General features: G+C 45.9%; 1 protein-coding gene across 3 annotated transcripts in view; it reads left to right on the top strand.

Annotated features, from left to right (window-relative positions):
- Positions 1-21793, top strand: part of LOC135896415 (uncharacterized) — a 203325-nt gene that overhangs the window by 88481 nt on the left and 93051 nt on the right. For 2 of the 3 annotated variants that reach the window (XM_065424789.2, XM_065424788.2), the window contains exon 3: positions 5303-5351. The gene's annotated coding sequence lies outside the window, so the exon portion shown is untranslated. The remainder of the gene's footprint in view (positions 1-5302; positions 5352-21793) is intronic. The other variant, XM_070537029.1, reaches the window with a different exon arrangement.

The following is a 21793-nucleotide window of genomic DNA, read 5'->3' as shown; positions in this document are numbered from 1 at the left end:
GTTCCTATATATATATATATATATATATATATATATATATATATATATATATATATATATATATATATATATATATATATATATATATATGTGGAGAAAGAAAGATAGAAAAGGTGGAGAGGAGTGGAATCCCGAAATAACGCTAAATTTTTTGTGTACGCAGGTTTTCGCTTACCTACTGAGCGACTTTAGGTGTTCGGAACTCAATACTGAACCCTAATCAGCCGCCCCACCTAGCCCTGCGCTACCTTGCTTCATGCACGAGTCGGCTGATTTTAGGGCATTCAAAGCCCGACGGTGCCTCTAATGGAGAGTTTCAGCTGGTCCCCGAACGTCTTACGGTTCTCCCATTACCGGGAAACCGGATCCGCGAACAGTAGCAAAGCTGGCAGCGACATCCTGTGAAAGTTTGTTTGACTGCAAGAGAGAGAGAGAAATCAAGGGTAGGAAAGGCAGGGAGGTCAAGCAGAACAGCATCCGGTTTGCTACCCTACACTGGGGGTGGGGGAAAGGGGAATAGAAAGAGGAAGAAAGGGAGAGAGTAAGGGCTGAGTACGTGTGGGAGGGACACCGTACACAATGACACTATAAGCGGTCTCTTAAGCCCGTGCACTTCAAGTACCGCACTAGTGCACGAATCGCTTTTCGAGCCAGTGACGGCTGTGGCCACGGTTGTGGACTGCAATGCGTTCGATAAACGTTTGTGCATCTTAATGATCGAGGCCATCGACTTTTGGGGTGAGTTGGTTTGGCACAGCACATAGCAGAACACGGTCAAGCGCGCGCAAGAAGAAGGACAGACCGAGATATAGGCAACACGAGCGCTTTCTTTCAATTCAGTGGAATCCTCGGTAAGCGCTCGTTTTGTCTACACCTCTCGCTGTCCTTGCTTGTGCACGCCCTTGAACGTGGTCTGTCACAAATATCGCCGAAGGAAATCCATAGAGGTAACGCACGTAAACGATTCTACCACTAACAACGCTTTACACTGGCTGTTAACTAGAGCACGTCATTAACTACTAGTACTATAGCTTTGCGTACTCTCTCCTCATTCTCTGAGCCACCAGGTGGAATTGCTGGCATTGTTGCTACTATACATACGTCCCCTGCAAGATCGGTGTTCCTTTAACGCTAATACGATTGCAGACGAACTAAACGCGGGCATTATTTCATGCAGTCATTTAGTTTGTCCTCAAACGCAGTGCCCTTTACGGAACGCGGGGTTACGGAAGCCAGACGTGGACTGCAGTGGCAACGTTGGTAGCTACATTGTGTGACGCTTTTTACAAAGCAATTATTTTGCTCCGTGGGTGTTTTCTTCGAAGGGCAAAAAAAAAGAGAAAGGTATGTACTGCATGTTAACGATTAACTCGCTCACGACTCTTAACACCAGCAGCTAACTAGAACACGCTTGGCCAAACAATAACGATGTGTCCGCTGTCGCTAAACTCGCCTCCGCAAGATGACGCCATCGACCCGACAGCTCACCGCTAACGTATGCAGTAATCCAGTATTACGTGAACTGCTATCCGCATATGGGGAATCTAAAACTCTCTAATATTTGATTTCACGTTCAGCCCCCTGTCCTCCACTCAACCTGGGCGAGGCTAAACCTTTTTTTTTTTCGCTGGTGGAGGAAGGAGAGCGCGGGAGAGAGGGAATGCAAATGATGGCTCGTTTGTGGGCAGCACCCCCGCCTACACCAACGCGTACACCGCGCAGTCTCCGGCTCGCATGCAGGTCCCCGTGTTTACACGCGAGGTGGACAGGAGGACACAGCGCACCGGCCGTTATCCGACTACAAAGCGGCGCTCGTTAGCGCGTGTGACACCCGATGCATATTTATTCACTCTGCTCGTCGCAACGTGACTTGTTGGCTTATAACTTGATATCGCGGACGCGGGTGGCCACGAACTTCCGCGGTTCCCCCGCGATGTTAAAAACACGCGGGGTTGAATAATGGACTTGAAAACTACCGATTGCATGGTACTGTAATCAAATGACTGCTACAACAGAACGCGGTTCATTAACTGAAGTGCTTATGGAGGGACGTTTACGTACGAACGGAAGTAATGTGAGCCCTTTCGAAAAAAAAAAAAACTTTGCAGTGCCCTCCGACGTCAGGTACGCAGTGAAATCTGCGGTGAACTCAGCGTGCAGTAGTGGAAGCGGGTGGCCTGTTCCGTATCCAATGTTCATTCAGTACGTAAACGCATCTACCAGGAAACATAAATTTAAAACAGCGACCCATGTATGCAGCATACTAGAGTTACATCGTTAATCAAGTGGTGATGTTTGCGGAAGCTGGTAAAGTTGGCAGCGGCTGTCATTCGGGGCTGTCACTTTGCCACTCGGCGTCGATTTTAACAAGCTCACTTGTTCCTCTAAACTTATTAAGAAAAGCGCTATCTCATGTGATGAGCACAATCTTATAACCACTTATGTCATGGTCGCATAAGCCTAGGAGTTCTGTTCGGATGCAGCGTCTTGTAGCGACAACTTAGAATTGAAAGTAGATGGCGAAGGAAACAATTCTTACTGCCTTACCCCAAAAAATTCCTACTTAATATTCAAGTGACTGTGAAGTTTTATAGAAGAACACACCCTGAAAGACAGAAGTCATGGCTGAGTAGAAAGTTAGCCTCTATATTCCCATGGCACAGATAACGCTTTCTTCGGCGAAATAAGGAATGTGTAGATCTCATAAAAATAAATAGTAATTATAGGGTCTCCGTGCCAACACCCCGATATGGTTGTGAGGCACGTCGCACTAACGGACTCCTGAATAATTCTGACCACCAGGGGCTCTTTAACGTGAAGTCAAAGTACGCGACAATGTTTGCTTGAAAATGCGGCTGCCACAGCATTTAGTCAACCCGGAAACTCGAACTCTGCAGCGCCAGGCCATTGTCAATAAGCTACCAGGGTGGGTGCGAGAATTAGTCTCATGTAGAAAAGAAAGGCACTACAATATAGTGCGCGTGTAAGCTTCCGCCCGCACTTACCCTCCCCCCTCCCCACACACACGACGTTTGACATGCGTGCCAACTGCTGCACGTACAATGAAAGCGAAGTTCGTGGGAGGAACACTCTGTCAGCAGCTGCTCTATCCTTAATCTGAGTTTGCTCGGTAATCAACAAAAGCCTCGGGGCTGACGAGAGGACGATGAGTCCACCTGCACACTCAGAAGACGGTCGATTTGCTCTAAGCAAAATAAATAAATAAATAAATAAATAAAAATCACGCGCGGAGAAGACAGAGGAGAGCCTCGCGAATGCAGCACTTTTATTCTTGCGCGGCCTTCACTCACGCCACCTCCCGCCGCAGATAAATGACCCTGCGCGTCCGCACACTATCCCGCAAAGAGAAATCCCGCCAAAAAGAAAAAAAAAACGAGAAAGAAGCCAAGCCTCCCTGTGAAAAGAAAGGAAACCATCCCCAAGTTCCGACGCTGCCGGCCATAGGGGGAGTGAGATTGAGGGGTGGCGGGCGAGGGCGCATATAGAAGCAGAACTGAGGGAAAGCGAATGGCAGGGCGAGGGTATGGGAGGACTCAAGGTGCAGCAGTGTGAAAGAGAACAAGCATTGCAGATAGGAGCAACAAAAGAAAGAGGAATTTGTTGGTAGGGGAAGAAAGCAAGGGGGGAGGGGGAAGGAACGCAGGGAAAGGGAGCAGATGAAAAAATCAAATAAACAGAAAGAAGAAGGAAACCGAAATGCCATAGAAGAAGCAACAGCACAAGAAATTCCACGGGTGCCGAGCGGTGCTATAGAGGGGCGTTATGAATGTCTAGCGAAGTCGGCACCGCGTGAAGCGTGGCGAGCTGCCGCTCGGGGATGCTGGGGAAAGAGAAGGGAGGCGCGGGTTCTCTCCTGTCCCGCGTCTTTATGTTTGATCGGCACGCCGGCGTCGGGCCTCCAGGCTGCGTCAGACCAGGAAGGGCAGCAGCGGCGGCGGCGGCAGCAGCGGACGTGGCCGCAGGAAGACGCCGGCGGTCTCCACGTCGGGGGGAGGGGAGGGCTACTTCTCCATCATTTTCGCGGTCGCGCTACTCGCGGAAAGGATTGCGGCGGACAGCGGAAGCGGAAATGACGAGAGCAGAAATTGTGGCGGCGGTGGCTCGCGCCGGCGAAAGGAGGGCAGGAGCGCCGGCGCTGCTGAATTATTGCTTCACTTTCAAACGGAGGTCTTAGATCAAGAACCGCCGGCCCGTAGGTTGGGGTCCTTCGAGGTGAAAGCGACTATCGTGGAGGAGCAAGGAGCTTGAGCGGTGGGGTGGGTTGGCGGTCGACGCTATAGAGAGGGGATGCCTCTCCCATCATTTCACTGCCTGCGGGCTGGGGTCCGCTGTCACAGCGTCTTGACGCACAGTTTTGTTCGGGGAGAGCCCGTGGCGTGCTTTGCCATGGAAGCGTCTATCAGTGACTATCCCGTGGTCTGGCACCATCGCCTGCTGCGCTGTGCCCTCTACTCAGATGCCTGACCTTCTCGAGTTTTTTTCACATTGAAGGAAAGGACGCCGTGGCTTCTTTTGACGCCGCAATGCCTATCCCGGAAATGAAGGAATCCCGTAAGGCCACTAGGGAAAGGGGAAAAAATAGAAAGATGAGAGAGGGAGTGTAGCCAATCAGTCGTTTCTTTGTCTGGTTAACGACACTGCCTTCTCTCTCTGTAAAGCCTCTGGCGCTCCATGGCAGCTGCTTATGCCGTTCACTCGTCTATCTTCGACCCGCCTCTCTTTTTCTTACTTGATATTGGTGAGTTCTTTCCCGCAATGAGCAGCCGCCGATCATTCTTTTTATTTGTATAGAATCTAGCACTTCGAGCAGAATTGTTTTTGCACGGATAAAGCTCCAATGGATAAAGTGCAATGAATAAAGCTGCAGTTTATTTATGGGTGGATATCCTGTATTTGACTGAATAACTCCAATCAGAGCCCCGAAAAGGATAGCGCAGCTAGTCGACATGTATATGCAAAGAGAAACGTCTTAGGCGTGAATATATCCTAGGCGCGAAGTTCACAAGTGTTTTCTTTCGAAATACTCATTTGGGATTGGCTGTGGGCTTCCCCTGTTAATACGGCAGTTATCGTGATCGGGAGGTGCCTGTTCTTGCGAAGAGTTGTGCCTTACAAAATGCTTTATGAATACAAGCCCGCTGTTTCAGCGGATGTCGCAGGACATCTAAATGGCTACTGTTTCGCATTTTTATTTCAAGTTTTCTTGATGCAGTTACTGCGGCAGTTGTAAGTAATAATACTAAAAGGCGACTAATTAATCTGCGTTTTACTTCCTTTCCAGGAACGCCTTCCAGACTGACCAAGCTTCAGGCGAGGAAAGCGTGTTGCTGGTAAGTGCTGACTTTGCAACGCGCATGCATGCCGTCGTGAACATTGTTTTCCATAACAGAAGCGCCATCCAACAGCATTTCATTAAAGGAATGCTAGGTACCGAAGTATGGCTGAAAACTCTGCGATGTTGAAGCTGCCGTCAATACTTATTTGCACATATTTCTAATAACGAACGTCAAATGCGAATTTGTATTTAAAATTGGGTAAGTATGTTTCTAATATCGAATCGTAAGGACGTATTAAACATGCGATAAAGCGTTCGGGATAAAACAGCGTTCGAAGAAACGAGGTTTGACGAAATGGGTGGATGCATATGTAAATGCATAAGATGTTAGGTTTGCATGACTTTCTCGTCTGATTAAACTGTTCTCGTGAGCTAAGAAAATGCTAATAGATGCAGTCGGTCAAGCTAAAATAATTTATGGCATATTCAAACGGAGGTTAAAGTCAGCCACAAGGCAACAAAACAAAGCCGGATCCGAGTTAGTTTCCTAAAGAATAACATGGTCAAGAATTCCTGCGGAGCAGAAAACTGGTTCGTTTGACGCATATAGCCAGAATCAAGACAATACGATCGCTGGAGTTAAGGTAAAACCTAAGGCATAATAAAGGAACATAAAACAGTAGCAAACGTTTACCGGAAAGCATTACACCGTTCCTCCGTTAATGAAGACACCGAAAAGCTGAATGATGTTTGAGTTACCTACAGCACGCAATAGATGACCTCAATTTGATACAGTGCTCTGTGTGCAACGCTATCCTCGAAACTGCGGCAGTTTTCAAGCACTGTGTATAGCTGCCGAGTAACAATAAATAAAACAGCCTAGCACAGATAACTCACTTTCTTCTTATCATTCATGTACGCGACCGAAACGATATAAGCTTGCGCCGAATGCAGAATCGCTAAATAGCAACGCACAATGCTGCATTATGCCTGTTTCACATGATGCGATTTTCGTCGCACCGGAAGTGCGATTTCCGTCGTTTGCGATGAAAATCGCAGTCGCAGTGCCGACCCCCCGATTTTCGGCTGCGACCAACCGGTTGGTCGCACAGTCGCACCGTCGCACCGATCGCTGCGATTTTCCGTCGAAATTGCGCGGAGAGCTGCCACAGGAGCTATTTCGCTGGTTTGTTTTGGAAAATGGCGTCTCGATCGACAAGTGCGGAGACGTGGATCGTCGAATTCGGTACGTACGCGAAGGGAGAATAAAAAACTTGTACCGCAGATTGCATTCTCCGATTTCTATGCGTTTGTTGACACTCTGCACAGCAAATGAAGTGCATTTTCACGTTTGCTTCGTACGCCTTTGCGAGTTGTCAGTGCTAGGAGGTGTTCGATCCCCAGCAGACGACGAGGTCGCTACAATGTTTTGAGTAGCATGCGAAAATCGCGCTTGCGGAGCAGCTTGAATTATTTCAACCTCGGCAAGGGCAAATGACAAGACAGCAAAGTACCCGAAGTTTCAACGTTGCGCTGAACGCGGTACCGTTCAGTTGCATTTTCTTGTCGGTTTTCAAGCACGAATTTCCCGATGCATCTTGAAAGCTTATCTTGCCTCTTATTAAATCTGACAGAGCAAAGGTGTAGGCTATCGTAATGAATTTGCTACGATAGCATTATATCCGTGGCTTGAATAAAATATTACATGCACGTTTAGTTGCACCTCTTCTCTGGAGAATTTTTTTTTTTCTTGCACAGAAACCAATAAACATTGACTATGTTGCGGACTTTGTATCCTTACTGCATCTGGATGAACACTTGCTCTGCAAGGTAACCAACTGCACAGCTAGTAGATTAAGTAAATACAGTGACAACGTACCCTCCTGCACAATTATGTAGAACTCGTGCAACAATGCGAAAAGCAGGCAAACGCCCTGTTCTTGTGTGGATAAAACAGTATAAAACGACACGCTGAAGAAAAGTAAATCCAAACTGTGCAGTGAAGTCAGCCAGTACAAGCAGTTCTTGCACGTTCACAGCTGATCAAGTGTGCAGAAACATTCATGCCTTACATGTTTCTAGCAAGTTTCTAATAAGTTTGTGATCACATATATTAGTGTGTAAACCCATATAACGATATCCGCTGCGATTACTATCTTTATAAGTAATGAAATACCATGCTACTTGCAATAACATATATCACCTGAGGATTTTAGAACAAATTTCTGCATTTCAACTATACACAATATGTGGTTTATTCAATAAAAGAACACAAACTGGGCTTTTTTGCAATGACAAACTTATTCCAAACTTTACTTACATACAGGCAAGAAAAAAAATTATAGACAGAAATATTGTTCTTCAATTTGTTCACCTGCCACTGTGGCTATAGCATTCTGCTGCTAACACAAGGCGAGGGATTGATTTGCCAGCCATGGAAGTCGCATTTCGATGGGAGTCATAGGTGCGAAAAAAAGCTCTTGCACTTAGATTTAGTTCATCACCTTTTATTGAACCCTTACACTTCAAAATGCTATTGCACGGGGGGCATGCTTATGCAAAATCTAACACCAATAGAAAGCAAAGCGCGGAATTGTAAAACAACCATCTTTCGTGATAATTCAAGTGTGTAAATATTCATTGCATCAATATGTATTGTTCAACAGCACTGCACAAGTAAGCATGATCAGGTATAGCAAGTACTCTGTCAAGAAGCTGGTTCTACAGATGTATAAATGTCAAGGCATGAATGCTCATACTACGTCGCACACATAGCACAAAGAAAACCTTTTTCAAGAGTTGTCTCTTCTGGCAGATATGAGTGGGCCATAAGCAGCAGAAACCTTATTGCAGGACATTGTGTAATACCGCTTATGAAAAAATGAACAGAGTGAAGAGGCTTTTAACCCTTTATTGACGAGTGTTGCCTACAGGCAACACACCAAAAAAGAATTTTTCTCTTGTCGAGTTTAAGTATCGAGTACGAAGTTTCTAGCTAAATGTCTTCGGCCAACACTGAATGACAGGCAGCAAGCGTCATTTGTTGGTTTAGAGCAGGAACACTGGACGAGAAAGAAGAAGAAGACATAAATAAATATGCTACAGAAAGAAAATAAAGAAAAATTCCAAGTGCAGGAAAAAATAATTACAATTGCCAATCCTGCATGCCAGCACCTTTCAAGAAACACTGTTGTTATTCCAATAGACAGACTGACAGTTTGCTTATGCAATGCAAGCACATTCTTCCAGTTCCATGCCATTGGGGAAAAAATGAGTTTCCTGGAAGGTAGCCACTTGCACACTTGGTGATCACTGTTTTTTTTTCCCTGGACGTGTATATCTATATGTATTTTCCCCCTTTCCTGCTTTTATGTTTGGTTTCATCAAGCACTAGTCTTTATCAGGTTTTATTGCTGTACGACTTTGTGGTAACCTTTATAGATCACTGCATTTTCACAATAAACCTTTTAATTAGAAGTTAGCATACCCTGTTCTTGCTGCTTCACACTGTAAATTCTTGCTACATTGGCCAAATAAAAGATTTTATAAGGTATCATGAGGGCTATTAAAGTGACTTGCTGCAGTCTAAAAAAAAAAAACGAATAGCCTGGCTGCAAATGGCACCAAAGAACACATAGGACAAACAAGAAAACCGTGATGATCTAACAATCAAAAGTTTAATGTACACACCGAGTAAATGCTCGCTGACAAGCAATAGACTGAACATACACAAAAAGGAGAAGCAAAAATTCATGTGCATTTCCTGACGGGAAATGCATCCATTTCTAACGGAGGCCGTGATGACAAGATTAACCCAGCATTTTTAGATCTACAGTTTCCGTAATTTCTCTAGGCAGCCGATCTGCACAGAATGCTAGCTTCTTCCTCTACGATGCACGCTCAGATGTGGAGAGTGCATTGTAGAGGAAGAAGCTAGCATTCTGTGGAGATCGGCTGCCTAGAGAAATTATGGATGCTGTAGATGCAAATACACTGGGAGAATCTTGTGTCAGCATGGCTGCTGTTACACTTTCAGAGATGGATGCGTTTCCTGTTGGGATCTGTATGGACACGCATCAGATCTTGCTTCTGCTTTTTGTGTAAATTCGATTTATTGCTTGTCGACCAGCATTTACTCGGCATGGTCAATAAACTTTCATTTGTTAGTACACCTCATGAGATTATCTTGGTATCTAGCAGAAAGGTGTTCATTCTTTTTAGAGTGAAGCTGTATATGCCTAGGCGAAACATTCATGGTCCGATCACAAGAACCCTAGCGTAGGGGTATGAGCCATTGTTTCGGGGGTTGTGAGCCATTGTTCGTCTTACATGAGGGACGGAGACATTTCTTGTTGGGTAGACATGGAAATACTTATGCATTTAACACATAAACATTTATCTACGCATTATTGCAAGGAAGGGACACAGAGTGGGACGAGGTTAAGACAAGATCATGATGTCATAATTATCTTGCAGCAAAGGTGTGGCGGGCCATTGGCTACACCGATAGTGACATCATTTCTCTCTAGCAGCAGAGCGCGCGTGCAGAAGTCTCTCTCAGACTTCCCTATAGGTTCAAAAATGTGTCCCTGTATTTAATTAAATGAAATGTGCAGCCCCGGTGTGTCACTTGGTAACTACAGTGCATAACTGAGTCATAAACATTATGATTAACGCATTACAAAACACAAATGCGTAACATAATTCAGAAAGACTTCGACGGACCACCTGGATTAACACAATGAACCGCTGCTCATTGCACTTTCGAAGATGGTGATCTTGCAAAGTGCAATGTGCGGCATTCCAAATAAACAATGTGATAAACCCAAGCCAAACATGTGCATAACCTCATTAAGAAACACAGACATAACCAATAATATAGAAAGACTTGAATAAGCCATTGGAATTAACCCAGTGATAAAAACCGGGACTGCACATTTCAGCTTCGCTGGTTTACCGTCTGTACAGGGTGCATGGGCAGTAACTTTTTCTGTTATTGTTTGTTAAGTATTGTATAATGTTGTGCCAGTAAAACATGTTGCGCTAGTTGGTGCAATGTAGTGGTACTGCTTTTTTTGCTGGTTCTTTTTCTTAATGTTGTGCCCTTCTTCCTTTTGTAACAACTTTTTTATTCCCCCTTGCATAATACTCCAACCTTGCAGCCTGCGAGGTATATAAATAAATAAGTACATAAGTACGTCATTCATTCATCTGCATACACCTCGCACCATTCCTTGCTCAACAAACGTCACTGTGTTGATGTCTCGCAGCGTGCATCTACATTACCTGCCGTTTGCGTTTCGGTATGGTTTGTGAACAGTGTAATGCATAAAGATTACATGACATGCATTAAGGTTGTGACCTATGTAGTGCATAAGCAAACCTTGCAAAAGATGACATGTTGGATTGTTGGAAATAAGACAAATTGTATATATTGCAGTTACTTTAACAGCATTTAATTGACCACTTGACAGAATCTTCACTTCGCGTAGATTCCAACACGTACACTGAATCTGCAGTTTTCTTTTTTGCTTATTAATGCAGTCGTTACTGCATGGCCACATGGTAGATTTGAAAACAAAGTTAAATAAATTAGTTTGTTGCAATATAACAATATGTGTAGATCACTGCGATTGTAACACGAGAACTTAATACAAACATGCACACTATAGGATGCAGACAAATGCTCAGGACAATCTCCAGAATGTTTGCATCCTGATACTTATGAAAGTGAACGGTTTCATTCCATGGCTGTCAATGAGAGGGAGAGAGAAAACTTAATTGTGTTCGTGGAACAAAAACGCATTGATAAGCTTAGACATATAGTCATTGCTTAACACTTTCGAAATGAATAATTATAGCTTGCTATCAACATTGAAGCAGCCATTCGACAGCAAGAAAAGGAATCAGTTTTTCCAGCTCTGAACATTGAATTGCAGGAAATGCAAGCAGGCATAAAATTCTGCCAATATAATGTTTAGGAATACCAAATTGGAATAAACATAGAGGCTTGCAATTGTACTTTCTCTGGCTGAGCAATCGAGTTTGAAATGACTCCCATAAGCATGTCGTAACAATGTTGATCTAATACAGGTTAAATGCATGACTAGCGTAAGAAATCTGGATGATTGCTATAATTTACAGTGAAGAAACTATAATATCTAATAACATTAATAATATAATAATAATATTTATTTCCACAAAACAGGCTAACCGTGAGAGGCGTGCGAGGCTGAGCAGAAAGCTGAAAAATTCTACGGCAAGTGTGCCTGCCGTGGGCCTACGATCCTGCATTATGAATAGCGCGTATTGATATGGTCTTCTTGTTAGAAGTTCCGAGTATACTACCAGCGCGAGACATGGGACAACAAAGTGGACGAGAAGCGTGTCTTTTAGAATGCTATATTACAACGTACAGGTTTCTACAAAAGCGACGGTAACTGCTTTAAACATTTGATGCGTCGGCTTTTGCGCCTTTAGAAATATTTAGAGAGGGCTCCCATATATATATATATTCGCAGCGCAAGCACGGCGATGGACGAACCAGGCTAGCGCTAAGGATGAATTTCACAACACAGTTTTCATTCCACGTCGTAATCACACGGATCGTTTGAGGCTTCGTTCAGGGGCACACGCGGGCGTTCGGGTTGGTGCTTCTTGTTGCGTTTGGCGTCAGAACATGGCTAGGAGCAGGCACCACATATGCGCAATGACAGGCAATATACACGCAACATTTCTCTAGACGCTGACGCCGAGCACGGGTAGCGCGAGGATCTTGTTGGGCTGACACGACAACTTCGTGGCAGCCGAATTCCGAATACTGCATATACGGTGAGGGTAGCTATATGAACTTGTCGATAGGTCATCTTGCAGATTGTTGTAGCACAGGCAGAACGAAACGGTCATAGAAGGTAGATAAGACAACACACATCGCTGAACCACCTGCGAACAGCTGTTTACGTGCGCGATGTCGCACTGAACTACAGAAACCGCCGTCGCGCACCCCAAGACAAATCTTAACTAACGTTTTTAAATGAGTAAACGTACATATTATTTGCTTATAATCAAGAGAAGTCAATGATATTATAATGTAAACGTTTTATTCACTACAATAAAAGAATTATGCAGCGTGTGCCACGAAACCTGGCATTAAGCAACCCTGGGCGTCGCACCAGTCGCATTGTTAAAATCGCAATCATGTGAAATGAGCCCTCTAAAAATCGCATTGCGACGCGTGCGACAGCACCGATTTTCGTCGTTGCAGTCGCAGCATGTGAAACAGCCTTTACTTTAATTATTGGAGAATATAAGGATATATTTGAAACAATTTGTGGAAGTGATTTTTTGCGAAGCAAAGAAAATAAAGTGGCTGCACGCGATGAGGTGTGACCGTTATGTTGACGATGTATAGACTTTGTATCGCGGCCGTGAGCTGCATGCATACCAGCGCTTTTGTGACACCTTGTAAGGCTGGTAGTACATGTTCTTGTGTCTCGGCTTGCCAAAAGTCATTTCATCAGCTTGAGTACTTCCTTAACTATTGTGCGCGGCTTGAGCGCCTGCAGACTTCGTTTTCTCCATTACTACTCCACCAGTAGTTCGCTTAAGTATTGCGCGTCGAGCCTAATTAGTGATTCAATAACAACGTTAAAGCGGGTTCCAATAACCGACTACTAGATAGCCGTCTGTACTAGCCCTGGCTTTAATAATTCAGAAGCGTTCAGGAAGACAGGCTGCTCACTTGCGAAGCGAATGTTGCCGTACAAAGTGTACCGCAGACCATTTGGAAATGTGGAGCACAAAGCCGTACATCAGCGTCCCGATCGCGCTTCGTTAGCAAGAGGATAAAAGTAAACATCTCATTGCAGTCGTTTGAGCCGAATTCCAATGAATTAGACGCGCCGACTGCTACAACAAAAAGCCCCAAGGGGGTTGCGGCGCAGCGGCACGTGAACGGACAATGGAAAGGCCCTGTGGGGGTCAAAGCCAGCCGGCACAGAATTTCGGGACCAAAGAGCGGATGACCTGCGAAAGGGGGTGAGGCGACCGGGCTAGAATGCCGGAACTCCCGAAGGGAAAAGCAACGGCGACACTAAACCGAGAGCGAGGAGAAAAGAAGTTGCTGAGAGACAAACGCCACCCTTTTCTCGCTACCCAGCTGTTAAAATAGCTTTCTGTCATGAAAAAAAAAGAAAGAATAGAAACACAATGCTGCAGCAGAGAGGAATGTTTCGTTGAAGAAGCGAAGAAACGCAAGGAAATCAAAAAAGAAAAGGTACCAGTTAGGAGAACAAAAACCTTTTTCTCTCTCTCTTCATGTAGGGCAAAGAAAATGAGCAGGAATGAGTGACAAAAAAACCTTTGAAGGACGCAGAATGGGCCAGCAGGCTAAAAGAACGAGGGCTCGGGTCAGTTGCATGGAAAGGATTAAGGCTAGCGGGCAGAAAAGCGAAGGCTCCGCCGAAGAGAATGGAAACAGACGTGGCAGCTGAAGGGGAAGGAGGCAAACGGCAGCAAGAAACTAGCAGGAAGGGCCATTCTTCAATTGTCTTCGCCGCGAACCGGTAGCAGCAGCGGGCGCACAATGCAGCACTGCATGGTCCAGCGGGGCACGGAAGCGAGTGCGGGAGAAAAAAAAAAAGACCTGCTGCACCCACGGGCTCGGCCAGGCTGTTTCTTTTCTTTCTGCATCGCTTCGCGAGAAAGCGGCGAGGCTTAAGCCAGGTGTGTTTGTCCGATAGGAAGGTAAAGAGAGCACGTGGTACACGCGCACCTCGTTATCGCGACCAACCCTCGTGAGTTACGCGGCACCAACAACGTCCAAAGCAGCCTCCCGTACACAACCCACACCACACTCGCCAATGAAACACCACGTCCCCCCTGTCTCTCGCCTCCTGTCAACACCCTGCTGAACAACTGCTTCCTGACAGGCAAGAAAGGGGGGCGTGCCACGTTGGATGCTGTATGGCCGCTCTTGATGCTCCTAGGCGGCGGCATGGCCCTGTCAACGCTACGTAGGAGACGACGGCGGAACGCGAAGACGCTACCACCGGAGCCGGTATGGGGCCGACCGCCAGATGACTCTGATAAATTGGGCGCTTTCGAGGCACGCAGGCAGCGCCTCAGGACAACGCTGACGTGAAAGTCTGCTGGCAGGATACAACAATTTTTTTTTGTTGTGTCCAATGTGTAGTGGCCTGCGTTGTCCGCATTGCTAACGGACAATGCGATGCTCTGCGTACTGCTGCTCGCCCCTTCCAAACGTTGTCGAATGGGGGAAAAAAAAAGGCACGTTCACCTTCCTCCTACGCCAACCGTGCCCGGTGATAGTGCTTCCTTCACGTATCTGCTGTCTTTCCTGTCCTTTATTCCTTTCTCTTACTGCTCAATCATCTGGCTTTCAGTCATGGCTCGATGGACTTCTTGGTAATGAGTTTTTTAGGAAGTTCCCAAGGGAAGAAAGAACCCCCTAGCCTCACGTGGCATTGTTTCGGTCGACCGAGTCCAAGTTCGTGCAGCGACAAAGCGCCTGCCTCTCATCGATGCCACATCCCGTGGGATCTAGTGGTCCCGTCACCTAAAGGTGATCTAGGCGTTGTTTTCTTTATATACGAAGGGAAATAAAAAACATAGGAACTTTTGCAATTTCTCGCACCAGGGTTTGACAGCACGGCTAGTATCTAGCGCTGAATTACTTCTATGAAACGTGTGACTCTTATTCCCGCGTTAGTCGTTAGAGTGTAGCACACCGCTAAACATGATAGTTCCATTGTCGATCTGCCCCAAGAAGGAAATGAGGGCAGTGATTCGCTTTTTGCTTGCGGAAGGTGTTAAACCTGCGAAAATTGTTCGTCGATTGTTCGTCGAAACAGTTGTTTATAGCGAAGCAAGATCTACGAATGGATATGGCGTTTCAAACAGGGATGAACTTCTTTATGTGACGAAGAAAGATCGGGCAGGCCATGGACGTCAATCACTGAGGATAATTTGAAAGTCGTTGAGGGTATGCTGATGGAAAACAGACTAATCACAGTGGACGAAATCGCCAATACTCTACTTACCAGACACGGATTAGCGTACCCCATCTTACACCACCGGCTAAATTTAGAACAGTGTGTACAAGGGGGGGGGGGGGGGGTTCCCAAAAGAATGGTCAGTGCAGCAAAAGGCACGAAGGCTGGACATATTGCGTAAACATTTGGCCCGTTATCGTCGCGTGGGAAATGGATTTTTACAGCAAATTGTTACTGTAGATGAAACTTGGGTACATCATTACGAAGCGGAAAGTAAGGCTGCGAGCATGGTTTGGAAACACTCATCATCACCAGAAATTAAGAAATTTACACGTCGACCATCAGCTGGTAAGATTATGCTCACACTATTCTGAGACTTGGGACGTGTAGTAGCTGTTAATTTCACCCCAAGGGTCGAAACTGTGAACAGTGGGAACTATTGTGATGTGATGCGAACTAAAATGAAACCGGCAATGAGATCCAAGAGTCGAGAAAAACTGCGAAATGGTGTCATCCTGCATGAAGATAACGATCGGCCACATTCTGCCAAACGGACGGCCGACACAACAAAGGAGTTGGGATTCAAATGGCTGGAACACCCGCCATAGTCCCTACTTGGCTCCAAGCGATTTTCACATGTCTGGACCATTGAAGCAAGCGCTCAGGGGAAGAACGTTGATGCAGAAGTAATTGAAGCGGCGCAAAGTTGGTTACAGGTGCAACCAAAAAAAGACTTTTTTCCGACGGAAACAAAAAAACTTCTGAGAGGTTGGGCAAAGTGCGTTGAAGTCCAGGGAGGCTATGTAGAAAACCAATGTATGCTTCAGTTTTCTATCATGAAGGTAAATGTACCGTTCCTCAAAAATCCCTTTATTTTTCGACCTACGTTTTGATAGTAACAAGGTTGTCGAGAAGGAACGAGATTGGTCTCGAAGATACATTCACAGTTATAAAAGACTCGTGTCGTTGTTTGCAGAAACGCAATATTATGCTCCTGTAAAATAATTTGACTGCTTCTTAGGCGTTCACAGGTGCTTTGGACAGTGCCCACGTGAGAAAATGAGACTCACCAATTGCGTACAAGCAAACATTGTCCGAGTAGCAGCTAATGACAATACTGAGCACCCCAACTCGCCACTTCACAGCGTAATTGACTACTATAAAACAAAGTATACATTTAAAATAATGCGCCGTACTTTGTACTCTACAATAGCAACCGAACGTCCCATGCACGTCAGATCGCTTACTTTGTGTGCTGTTGTGTCATTACCACCAGCCCGGATTCCGAATCTGCAAGATGCAGAATTTATCCTGCGAGCGCCCAAATTCTCCCTTGACAAGTCAAGATGCTGAGCCGTCAGGCAGCGGTGTCCTGCGGAGAAGCATCGGCGAACAACATGTTCGAACGTGTCATCAAGTGCCAGACAACCCGGCGCCGCACCTCCTTTTGCCTGGAGGTCACCGCGCGCACGAACTTTGAACCGGGTGGCCAGCGCGGTCGCTGGTTGGACCTCTCGGACGACCGTCGAGTGCTGGCTTTGTATTGGGCCGTTTGAGTGACAATGGTCCCTCGGGGATTATAAGGCCGGGACGAGCCGCCTGAAAAACCGGATCCGCCGACCCACCGGGAGCAGAGTGCCGCTCTCGACTGGGGTGAGATGTGTCACGCGTTTTTGCCGGACGTCGCCGTGCGGCAACAGTCGCGTTTGTGTGAGCTCTCGGCCCCAGTGCCGATCCGATCTTGTCCTGTACAATGACCTGTATATAATGTATAAAATCCCTTTCGTTATTCTCACTGACGCCTGACTCGGAGTCTTCGCTACCAACGCTCTGTCACGAAACGGGTGACGAGCGCTACGGGACCACCACAAAGTCGTAATAGTGGTGCAGCGGTGCAAAGTCGTAACAGTGCTTAGACAAACATCGTTACACGTGCTCTGTCTAAGTAGGTTAGGCTTCTGTTTCGACACATTTTCGCACATAGCGATATTAGTGTGCGTCGCAAAGGCACGTGCGGTACAACTTGTTTGCCACTCTTTATTCGTCCCGTTACGTTAGAATTGATTATTTAGAGCGCAGTTCTTAGGCGCTTGTTCCTGGGTTGAGCGTCGACGTCGGCGTAACCGCGTGAACGTGCTCGTGCCACTCCTCGCGCGTTCGTCGTCGTCCTCTTCCACAGCTGCCTCCGATGCCGCTCATCATGCTACGCTTGCCGTACAGCTCCTTCCTGTGCGAAGGCGCTGACGGCACTGGCCCACTACCAGTCGGTGTGGTGATTTCGGCCTCAAATTATTTGCCTCAATGTATCGCGAAATGAATACGCGTGGAATGCTGCGCTCGAATTTTTCCTTAGGAAGTATCGTGATCATCGGACATTTTTTTCTTCCTTTGTAATCTAAACACGGGTATTTCAAGAGAAGTACCTGAAGCTGATTTTTCCTTTGTGAGGTCGCAACAAATCTCCCATGCCTTGTTTGAATAATCACTTCAACTAAGTATTATATTTTCGAAAAATCGCGTGGCAGTAAATCAAAATTTTGGCAGAAGATACCGCAAGAAAAATCAGGCTTGCACAGGGACATCATTAGCCAACTTTCTCAGACGGCCACGTTGAACCTACAGTCGTATCTGTAGGTTCAGTTGAAAATATGCAGTAAGGTAACAGCGTTTGAACGACACTTCTGCTCTCCTGCGCGCTCGTCTTCCCCTAATGACAAAGCGTAGAAAGATAAATATTACTACACTTACACTTCTCTCTAGTTTATCGGCACTGCCAGAAACGGAAACTGAGTTTCACTTGAATTCATGCGGTGACACTCTCTCGCGGCCTTATTTTGCACACGGAAGAACTCAGTTCTTGGCACTCTTGGAAATTCAGAGCTTAAAAAGCTATCGTTAGAGCTACACAGACAGGCTAATTCAAGCAGCTCCCGCAGGGTAATGAGACGCCTCAGTAACCAACGTAGCTCCCTAACAAAAAAAGGAGAAAAAAAAATATACGCTAGTGTAATCGAGTCGTTCAATCTTGGAGAACTGCGCGCTTTCTTTGTGCTTCCATCCTGACACGAAAGACATTTGGTAGCAGAGTTGGAAGTGTTCTTTGTTGGCATTTTTTTTTGCACTGATCCCTAAGAGCGAAAAAAAGCAGAAGAGGTCGTGCGTAGGCTAAACCGCCGTGCGGGCCGGGCTTCCGAACTCGAAAAGACTGCCAAATAAGTACTTCAATATCCGTAACCCGTAACCAGGAGAACATCCGTAACCCGTAACACCGTAACCAGTAAAATTCATTCAGTTGTGTATTTGCTGGCTGAATGTCCAAAGCATGAGGTAGCATGATCGATAAGATAACATGAGTCAAGGAATAGTTAAAGTATCATGATATTATAAGTACTAGTGCTGCAGAAGTTTAGTGAGCACTCTTTTCTTTTTTCACCTTTCGTGAACGACGCCAGCAGTCTTTTATCAATTCATTTGTGTTTTCGAAGCGTTCTGATTCTGGCACGTTACACTGAACTACACAAGTTAAGAGAGGTGCATTTTGTATGTTCCGCAATTCCTTATGCTTTGCTCTTCTGTTACGCGCATTTGAACAAGAACTTGCATTGCGCCCTTTTTACTAAGAGAGCACAATGCATATTGTACTCATTCTGTATATTCTAAAGGTAAACCCAAACTCAAATACCTAAGGCAAATAGAAGCAGGTAAAACAACTCGGAGTGCAGATTTCGAGAGAACTTTTTGTATTCACCACCAACTTTGCCCTATATTGTCTTCCCTTTTACTATCCTCATTTCTTGTAAGTCATTGCACTGCTGCTATGGTAAGCACCAACCCGAGTACTTCGTTCTGCTTTGTATATATTATTCCCACAAACAAGAAGCTCTAAAGCCGCAACAGCTTGACTGGAGCTAATATGTTCAACTTTGTGTTAAATATATTAACATATGCCAATGCGTTAAAATTTTGTCTTCCTTGTCAGTTCAATTTATGCTGTCAGGCATAAAGCTCATCGCAGATATTAAGATGGCACTCTTAGCACATTTCTGAAAAATTAACACTGCTTAACAGCTGACCAGTGTTCAACTGTTATTGTTTGGGGCATGAATGGCGAGCAGATGAGCCAAATACAACAACACGCAGCGCCTATAAATGATCTGCAAACAATTAAAGGGGCTCTTTCTCCATGGCCTTTCTCTCTTTCTTATATTTATTCGCGCGCATGAAAGTAAAAGAGCAATGTGTGAGTGAGCGGAGAATCAAAAATAAAGTACGTTTCCTTTCTCTCTCTCTTCACCCTTACCTTCTAGTTTCTTTGACGCACATCGAATCGATCGAGAGTATTGCGCTTGCACGTAACACAAGAACTCGAAGTGTAGAACCTAAATGATATATATATTTTTTTCTATAAAGGGCATGTCAGGTCCCGCAGTCGCCTATCATTATGCTTGAATGGTTAGGGGAACAGATTTAACGTTCTGCTGTCTGTCTCGCTTTTAACATAACTCGCACTTAAAAAAAGCTATCGAAGGTGGATGGAGGGAGTCTGATCAAAATTCTTAGCCGGAATGCGAGGCCAAAGGCAAGAAACCAAGCATTATGCTGTAAGGAACAATAGCTCTCCTACATTACCTTATTAAGAAAAACCGGAAATAATGGCTTTATGGGAACAGCGCTGTACATGTCATAGAAGAGTTCACAGTCTTGCAGTCTCTATCGTGGTGCAAAGTTTGCGCCTTTCTATATTGGCCAGCGCACTCGCCTGCAAAAGGATTTGTGTTTATGCTGGCTTCTGGCCCATGATAAATGGCAACGACACATGTTTTTTTTTTACTGGACGAGTTGATCAACACCAAACAGTAGTTGTTCTATAATAAAAAATGAGTGTGTTTCAAATTTTCAAAGTGTCCAATTTTCAAAGTGTTTAAAATTTTCAAAACGCTGTTTTATGCATTGAAGCACAAAAGTAACTGGAACACCGCTGCATTTCGTCGGAAACATCAAAAATGAATACCTCGAAACTGGTACAGTTCAAATAATTCGTTCCAAGTTGATACGCCTTGCGAATTCACCAGCTATAGATCGTAGATTTAGATATTTGCCACAATATATTAAATAAGTAGTTACTTACGGTGATCATTTTGATAGTTTAGTTCGGCCTTTTGATTTCTCGTAGGAGCAATGGTCGCCTCATCTAGTTATTTAGATGAAGGGTTAGAATTGTGCTATCTTTCACAGGCAATTTCAAAAAATATTTGACTTTCTAAAAAAAGAAAAAGAAACACTGTATACGCTTCCTCAGGTAAAGCTCTTCCTTGGGTTAGTTGGTTCATGCTTGAAGTAGTAAAGGCAAGGCGCAGAAGGCCAGGACTCAAGAAGAAGAACACAAACGACAGGACCAGCGCCGGTCCTGTCGCTTGTGTTCATCGTCTTGAGTTCTGGTCTTCTGCGCCTTGCCTTTACTAATACGCTTCCTGCTGGGCAGAGACGCGTCACACCGACATCACAGCAAATAAGCCGCGAGGTCAAACAAACAACTACCTCTGAGTACTCGTTCGTGGCCCAGAAACGGCCAAGTGTTGTTGAGCAGCACAAAAGACTGTTCCGGAGAGGGGGCCCACAAACAGTCTCTTGACAACATTTCTTGCTCCACACGATTCCGCAAACGGAGCCGCAGGCAAGTGCGACGCCTAAGCCCGCTCAGCGAAGGTCGAAAAGATGGGAGAAGGGGCTGGTCCGAAAAGACAAAGGACAACATAAGGTGGGAGCCACCACGGCGGTGTCAACCAAGTAGCAAAATATGGGGTGGTTATTGATCAGACCGCCGTGAATACAAACGTGATTATTGGCTCTCCTGCTGTTTTTAATGCGCACGTGGCGGGCTTTCAACCTAATTATATAGAAGACTCCCTCGCTGCCGCCCCCTGGAACATCCTCTGTCTTCCTCCTCGATTCGAATTTTCCGCCCCCCTCTCGTCCATTTCTGTGCCTCCCGAACGTGCCTGTATGCGCGCACCGCTCACAAAACACCCTAAATCCCCTCACCTCCACTGGCTCCTATCCTTTCCATACCCCTCCCCATACTCACCCTCTCCGGTTTCTCCGTAAGCCCGTCCCGTCCCTCAGCCACTTCCCTCTTACGCGCATCTCTCTCCTTACCAGAACCAAGCGTCCGTACGAGGAGTGGGGGCGGCTTCTGGCGGGCGCCCGACGGCCGGAAGGACATGATCCGCGCCAGGGCTGGGAGACCGCTCTAATCTCGTTTGCGCAAATTGCTGGGATACCAGAAACCTGAACAAACTCAATTCCCACTCGTTAGACCCGCACTCACGCGGCGGCGACGTATGCACTCGCACGCGAGTGGGTTCGGCCCCGGCATTGAACGGTCACCCCCTCCTGGCCCCGATACGTTGGTGCTCCGTCAGGCCTCGGGGCTGGTTACGACAAGGCGGGGAAATGGGAGGGCGAAGGGCGGTTTTGCGGTTCT

Source organism: Dermacentor albipictus, chromosome 4, assembly GCF_038994185.2.
Source record: "Dermacentor albipictus isolate Rhodes 1998 colony chromosome 4, USDA_Dalb.pri_finalv2, whole genome shotgun sequence".
In the NCBI taxonomy this organism is placed as follows: domain Eukaryota; kingdom Metazoa; phylum Arthropoda; class Arachnida; order Ixodida; family Ixodidae; genus Dermacentor; species Dermacentor albipictus.
The sequence above is the reverse complement of the archived record's forward strand: the minus strand, read 5'-3'. Positions and strand labels throughout refer to the sequence as shown.